The 8,247-nt window shown below is 35.4% G+C and overlaps 1 protein-coding gene across 1 annotated transcript in view; it reads left to right on the top strand.

Annotated features, from left to right (window-relative positions):
• Positions 1-8,247, top strand: part of ZFHX4 (zinc finger homeobox 4) — a 184,140-nt gene that overhangs the window by 171,576 nt on the left and 4,317 nt on the right. The gene's annotated exons all lie outside the window — the stretch shown is intronic.

Below are 8,247 nucleotides of genomic sequence, written 5' to 3'. Positions count from 1 at the left end.
CAATACTGATTCCTATTGTGCATTCCTGCACAAACATGTGGCATAGTATTTAGTATACATACTAAGAAAGCGAAACATTAAATAATACATTCATTGGTATCTTAATTTATGTTCTTTCCAAAGGGCAGGATTTTTGTTTATTTGTTTCTGTTAATTTGTTTTTCCCCCAATAAGTGCCACAAAGTTCAAAAGTTAAAAGTCCCCTAGCCACAGAAATTCACTCACATTGTGCCTAGCAGATAATAAAGCTCATGTTTAAAGTTCAACAACTAAAACGATGACTTCTGTGATAATTTGTAATTTAGCGTTGCTATAAAATTTGATTTTTGTAGCATCCATTGCTACTTGTTATCTATATAAATTCAACAACCTTAGAAATATATTACCCCACTCCTTTCTACCCTTACCCTTACCCCCGGCTAAGGTTGATAATTAAGGCATAACATAATTGTAAACCTGTTTGAGGCAACCTCAGAGGCTGAATCCAATTCTATGTTCATCAAAAAAAGTGTAATTTTTGCAGGTTAGATTTTGTGAATCAGTACAGGTATTCAATTATTTAGATTACATAAATTGAATATAGTGTGCTAGACAATCGTGTAGCCAAAATATAACAAAATATAACAAATATAACAAAAGTTATCTATCACTCAAAATAGAAAAACATGGTTCTCTTATTTCTTCTTATAAGTTTTATTTTTCAAATTATCTGTGATTTTTTTCTTTTAAAGAGGAAATTTTGACATTCTAAAGCGACTTATCTGGGGAATTTACTAATTACATATATCTACAAAGCTTACAAAAACATAAGAAAATCTTTATTAAATTTTTCCAAATTGAATTTTTTCATAAATTTTAAACTTTTCAATTCCATCTTTTCCTTACAAAAAATAAAATTGCCATTGTGACCTTAAGAAGTTATTCCTATTTTAACTTTTAGCTTGGAGGTGTGAAAGCAATGATATCCAATGGCCTCTTGTCCACTGTTAGCTCATCTGGTTCCCTGTTCTGAATGACTTGGTTTTTGAGAGATGCAGAATGGAGCTATACATATAGACTGTTACCAAGAAAATGTCTGCAATGTCCCTTCCTTTAACTCTCAAACCAACTCCCCTCTCTCCCAGAAGTACTTTGTGCTTAATTATCTGGACAATCATGGGGTCTTAAATATTAATAATAGAGCACTTAAATAATTAATAAGTAAGTATTTTGGTTGTACATTTTATTAAGTCAAATATAAGTGTTTTAAGAATAATGCAGTGACAAATTCTTTTGCATATGGTATTAGTCTTATTTTCTAGTCCTATTTTATATACCACTGTGATTAATTGATGCATAGAAAAGTGTCTTATGTGGAAGAACTTCTATGACCCGTTATATAAAATAGAGAGGTTTTGATATTTTATATCGGCTAAGAACAGTTGAAATGTCTTGGTCCCTCTGCCAACTGCCCATCTGGTTTGTCATTCTGATACTGGCACCCAGAGGGCCTATATGACAGTGAGAAAGGAGAAGAATGAAGATGTTTATGAAATATTTAAACAAACTAATCTTTTCCCTCTTTCCACTCACCATAAATATAATTTATATCCTCCCTTCAAAATATGGGCCCTGTTTATAACTATTAGCACTGCTGGGAAGATATTGAAGGCAGGCCCTCCACAGCTAGGGGTATCTTTAAATGCACCAGGCAGTGAGAAGCTCAGAGCTGTTGTACCTGTTGCTTTATGAAATCATAGGCCAAAACAGACTGCGGAGTGTTGAAAAGAGAAAAGTCCCATGAACGTTGCTACCTACTGGAATTTGCAATTTCTCTCGACTTAGTCCTTTGTTTGTGAGAGATTTTAAACATTAACACAGCAGAGTTGCCAATGGGGCCCTATGTAGGAGCCTGAGTTCCCACACTCCAGTCTGTGTCTTTTTTAGGTCAACACATTGACTGCCATGTGAGTTGTATTTTTTTAGATTAATTTATCTGTGATGGGAAATGCTGACTATTTTACTCAGCTCCTGGAGTAGAGCTGGGGCTCTCCATCTTTCCGTCGTCATATTCCTGCTACCTTGTTTTTCATCAAACAATTGTCTTCTTTGGTATATGGGAGACATAGACATACCAGTTAGGTAAAATCAAAAGGAGAAAATTACAAGTAAAATGTTTCTATATTTCTTACAAACCCTGGGCTTTTGCTACAATTTGTTATCAATATGAACATACTTTAAGAATATCACAAATTCATGTTGGACCCTTTTTAATATGATTTAGTTATGGAAAAGCCTTCAGCTTAAAGTCATCCCATCCCTTTGAAGGTAGGTTTCAAGATTTTGATTTGCTGGGAATCACTAAAAAAGGGCTCCAGTGAATATAAGATGGGCTCTAAAGTAATGAGTTTGTCCAAAGGCTAAACCCCAAAATAAGCTTAATTATAATGTACATGTTCAGTTTTAGTATTTATCAACTTTTGAATTTCTTGATTTAAAAATACATTTTATTTTATTTTGGAGGGGAGAATTGCTCTTTTGGTTGAATAGTACCTTTAATGCTCATAAAACTTTCTTACCTTACTTCCAAGAAGTCTTCAAAATATTTAATCATTCATGATAACTAAGAAGGCCCTATCAAGAGTAATATCCAAAATATTATGGGGGTACAAATGTTTTGGTTACAAGGATCACTTTTGTAATGCTTGAGTCAGGGTTGTAAGTGTACCTGTCACCCAGATAGTGTCCATTGTACCTAATAGGTAGTTTTTTGTCCATCCCACCCTCCCCCCTACTCCCTGATTGATTTCCACTGAATTTTTCTTTACTCTATGCACATGTGTGCTCATCAGTTAGTTCCAATTTAACACTGAGTATAAGTGTTGTTTGTCTTTCTGTTCCTGAGATACTTCACTTAGGATAATGGTCTCCAGTTCCATCAAAATTGTTGCAAAAGGACTTACTCTATCCTTCTTCATGGCTGAGTAGTATTCCATGGTATACATATACCACATTTTTTTTTTATTTCTGCATATTATGGGGGTACAGATGTTTAGGTTACGTCTGTTGCCCTTGCGCTCCCCCAAGTCCGAGTTTCAAATATGTCCATCCTTCGGGTGGTGCGCATTGTACTCTTTAGGTATGCGAATACCCGTCCCCTCCTCCCTCCTCCCCCCTCTCCCCTCCCCCCTGCCCAACATCCAATAGATGTTATTCTTATATGTGCATTTGTGTGTTGATCACTTAATACCAATTTGATGGTGAGTACATGTGGTGCTTGTCTTTCCATTCTTGGGATACCTCACTTAGTAGAATGCGTTCCAGCTCTATCCAGGAGTATACAAGAGCATATACCACATTTTGTTAATCCACTCATGAATTGATGGGCACTTGGGTTGATTTCACATCTTTGTAATTGTGAATTATGCTCCAATAAACATTCTAGTACAGGTGTCCTTTTAATAAAATGACTTCTTTTGTTTTGGGTAAGTACCCAGTAGTGGTATTGCTGGACCAAATGGTAGGTCTACTTTCAGTTCTTTCAGGAATCTCCATCCTGTTTTCCATAGAGATTGTACTAATTTGCAGCCCCACCAACAGTGTATGAACGTTCCTTTCTCTCTGCATCCATTGTTTTTGGAATTTTCAATAAAAGCCATTCTAACTGGGGTAAGGTGATATCTCATTGTGGTTCTAACTTGCATGTCCCTGATGATTAGTGATGTTGAGCATTTTTTCATATGTTTATTGGCCATTTGTCTATCTTCTTTTGAAAAGCTTCTGTTCCTATTTTTTGCCCACTTTTTAAAGGAGTTGTTTGATTTTTTTTTCTTGCTGATTTGCTCGAGTACTTTGCACTGAGTTCTTAGTCCTTTATTAGATGTATAGCTTGTGAATATTTTCTCCCATTCTGTAGGTTGTTTATTTGTTCTGTTGATTTTTTCCTTGGCTGTGCAGAAGCTTTTTAGTTTAATCAGGTCCCATTTATTTATTTTTGTTGTTGCTGTGATTGGCTTTGGGGTCTTCTGCACAAATTCTGTACCCCTATAATACTTTGAAATAAAGAACAAAGGAATGGAGAAACAAACACCACATGTACTCGCTATTAAATTGGAGTTAACCGATGAGCACACATGTGCACAGAGAGAAGTAGAATTCAGTGGAAATCAACTGGGGGGAGGAGGGGAGAAGAGGGAGGGGTAAAAACCTATCTAACAGGTACTATGAACACTACTTGGGGGAGAGGCACACCTTTAGCTGGGACTCAAGCATTACAAAAGTGATCCATGTAACCTAAAACATTTTACCCCCTTAATATTTTGAAATAAAAAACAATTATTTTGCCAAGAAAACCCCCAAAAAACAACAAAAACATAAAACAAACTATAACTCAGCAACTGTGTGTGCATTTTCTCAGAACCTCTTGAAAACATGTGGTCCAGGCTATCTGTCACATATACTTGGCTCAGAATAAACCTCTTTAAATTATAACAAAAAAAGTAACATTCATCATTTGTACCTGCTTCAGAAATAGTGGCCCAGACCTATGTTCAGTATCACAACTTATTATTGCTCATTTTTAATAAAATGAATTATTTTCTGCTTAATTTTTTTTTTTTTTTTTTGCATTTCAGTTTTTCTACCATGATCGTATGTAAAAAGGGAGAATGGCCATAGACTATCACTGTATACCTATATACCTAGAAAGAAATTAGAAAACTTTAAATTTGTATTTTATCCTTTAGGATGTTAGCTTCCTTTGGGATTTTTGCTCAAAGTGGTAGAAAAATTACTTGATTTTCTATTTTTAACTTATTTATTTTATCATTTTAAGCAGTGTCTGAGTTTAAATGTTCCTTTAGTGTTTGGAAATACTGCCTAAGCTGATTTCCTTAAATGGAACTTTAGAACATGCCTTTTGCATTTTTCTCATACTTCATTGTAATTTACTAGCACATTTGGGGTAAATCTAGATAAGAGTAAGTCTTTAATAATTTTACCACAATTGTCTTTGGCCCCATACATGTAATTATTTTTATTTTCAACCTCAAATATAAACTTCTTCTCTGGGAGACTTAGGTCAAAGAAACTTGGAGAAAAGAAACTACAAAGTACATTGTGAGGCAGGCATTTCCTTCTGAAAGCATTACTTTCAGGAATAGGTAACTGTTTCAGAAAAGCAAAACTGAACAAAACGATGGTAATATAAGATTATTTATAGAAAATTTTTTATCCCTAAGTGAAATCTCTAAGAACTGGAGTACAAGTTGGGAAATGGGAAGGGATGTATTTTTAGCATTACAGCTTGATAAAAGACATAAAATTTGGTAAGTATTTTGTTTTAAATTACCACCATATATTCTGTATAATGATTATTTTTCAATTTTTTCCCTTCTATTTCTGGTTTTCTGGGGGGTTTTTTGCTGCCAATTTTTACAGGCTTTTTTCTTTTACTAGTAAGCCCAGTGCACATAGTTTATTATTCACAAGCTATATCTCTTTTCCTAAAAATTTTACTTAGCTGATAATTTGACTCAGTTTTTTCCTCAGGATGTTGAATTCCTAAAAAATCTTGCTGATCTTTGACTATATTATTTAGCATTCCTATGGAAGTCTTCTAAAATTTCCATTACTTCATAATATGACCTCTAGATAAGAACATGTAGACCTCCTCTGATGGGAAAGCTTGAGTCAACAATTATTGATCCATCGCGCTTTCTAAATATACAATTGCTAGTTTTTTAATGCCTCTTAGTTTCTTAAAATTTCTCTTATCTTAAATCTCATGTCAGAGAGATAGGTGAGCCAGTAATTTCCTCAGATTTGGGGAGGAAAACACACTAGGTGGAAGGGGATGCAATTATTTAGTATGAAGTTGTACTGTTACTAGGCCTAGAACAAAGGTTGGTTTTGTGAGTAGGCAAAAGAAGCTGGCCACCAATGTGGTATCATTTGAACAGTGTAATCACTGAGACCTGAAATTTTATAATTAGATATTCATTCTTTTGACTTAACATATTATCCTCTGTTAAACGGAAAATAACATAGACTATCATGAAATCAGAATATCATAGCAGGAAGGAACCTCAAAAATTACCTAATATAGTACATATTGAGCCTTTTTAATAATTTCAGTGTATTTATTTCTTTGGTTCTTTCTTCCGAATAAAATTTTACAAAAAGGCAAGTGGAAAGAAGATTACGCCAGACATAGTAGTGTAGGAATAAAGGTGAGGGAGTTGTGCGTGTGGGCCCCCAAAGACAACTTCTCAGTTTTTCTTAGGGATAGGTCTAAGTCCCATGAATCTAAGAAGTCTGTTACTAAGTTGGATTAAAGATCAGGGCGTTCACTCATTCATTCCTACCATACTCCTGCAAAGCTTAAGCCACTTGCATTTAAAATTATTTTAAATGTGTGAACCAGTCTTCAGTAAAATGTGGGTACTTGCTATCACTTTCTCTTGGAAATACAATGCTATTTTCTTTCTTTTTTTTTTCTTTTTTTGCATTTTGAATATTTGATTATTTAACCTCTGAAATTGATTCAGTTAAACCAAAAGATAAATTTGAGTAGCAGCTTATAAAGTTTAGTCTCCAACCCATCTATCCTTGAGGCATAGATTTCTCTCTTTCAAGTACCTGACACCTCTAGGACTCGATTTTCTTATTTAAAAATGAAATTTTTAACATCTTCCTGCCCCGCCCCACCACCATTGAAGCTGTGGGGAGACTATTCCCTACCATGATGGAAACTCTTCAGGGACTGTTGCTGTTACAACTTAGAGATTATTCCAAAGCTGATCAGAGGAGAGTTGGGTGTGATAACGTTGAAAAGAGGAGCAGCCAGCCATAATTCTGGGCTATCTGAGAGTAATATGATAATGATAAAGGTCAAGGAGAGTGATGTTGGGGACTTCACAGTATCTCGAATGCTCAGCCTCTGAAAAGCTTTCTCATTTGGGTACAACCAATTTAAAAACTGGCTGTTTTTCTAGTGAAAGAAATAGAAGCATGCAGTTTTCCCCATCACCTGCGCTTCATTTTTTAAACACCCACGTGTTGCCTTTAGCATAGAGGTAAGATCGTGACCAATATTACAGACATGGTTCCATGAAATCTTAGGACCGTTTCCTCTACAGCTGTGCACTCAGAATTAAACCTTATTCACCTTCTCCTGGTTAATCCTTCCATCAGCCCACCAAGTCTCCATCACCGTCCTTGTGATGATCACTTGATAGCGAGCCTTCCCTGTTCAAGAATGAACTGCTATCAGTCACCCATTAGGTTTCTAGTCTGTTCCTTTTGCAATCAACTTTCTTTGCCTCTAAAAACATCTTCAGGACCGGTACAGGCTTTTACAATTCCCTTTTCATCCCAAGCTGTCCTTCAGTTTCCCAGCCAACTACGTGGCTCATAAAAATGGCTGTGTAATAGGTTATTACCAGCCACAACATTATATTGGGTACTTGAAACCCAGCAAAAATCTCTTCCATTACCATAGGAGTCATGCTGAACCCACACGTGTCTGCCTACTGATCATTTCATTTCCCTTCTCTAATGAGGTGAGAATCATTTGGGCGTGCTACAAGCAAACCTGGAAGAAGTGTATTTTGCGGGTGGTAAAGTTGAGTGTTATGATAATATATGCAATTCCTATCAAGTACTCTGTTAGCCAAATTGTCAGGATGGTAATGAGTAGCTTAACCTGCGCCCTTAAAAATGAAATCATGCCTAACCATGCTTCGTCCTAGTAATGAATATCTCTGACTTTGCTGCTGTTTGTTTTTTGGTGTCTTCAATGGTCATTTGCTATTGCTATTTAATTAGCTTATCACCTTTATTCAATGTAAATCTATTTTTCTACTGGAACACAGGCAGATGGATTTCATTTTATTTGATAGCTAATTACTTTTAGTGAACGTGGTAATTATCGAACTGCTCAAGTGAAGGACGGAGTGAATCTGCCTTCCCAGAGGTATAGTAAAAATTGGTTAAAATGAATAACAGAATAGGGATCTTGCAACGTGTATCAATTAGAAGTAACCTCTGTAGTTCACAATGATGGTTTTTTGTTAACAATTGAAAGACGAGAGCCTTTTTTTTTTTTCCTGAGTAAAATGTTGCTAAAATATGCAGCTTACGTTCCTTGGAGTTACGGTGGGGATTAAAACTAATATAAGAAATATTATAGACAGGGGAAAGCCCTGCACAGAAGTTATAGCTGGTGATCATGACTTTTCCTGTTGTGTGTAATGTGTCTTTTGTGAT

The sequence above is a fragment of the Propithecus coquereli genome, unplaced genomic scaffold (genome assembly GCF_000956105.1).
Source record: "Propithecus coquereli isolate 6110/MARCELLA unplaced genomic scaffold, Pcoq_1.0 Scaffold8, whole genome shotgun sequence".
Taxonomy (NCBI): domain Eukaryota; kingdom Metazoa; phylum Chordata; class Mammalia; order Primates; family Indriidae; genus Propithecus; species Propithecus coquereli.
The sequence above is the reverse complement of the archived record's forward strand: the minus strand, read 5'-3'. Positions and strand labels throughout refer to the sequence as shown.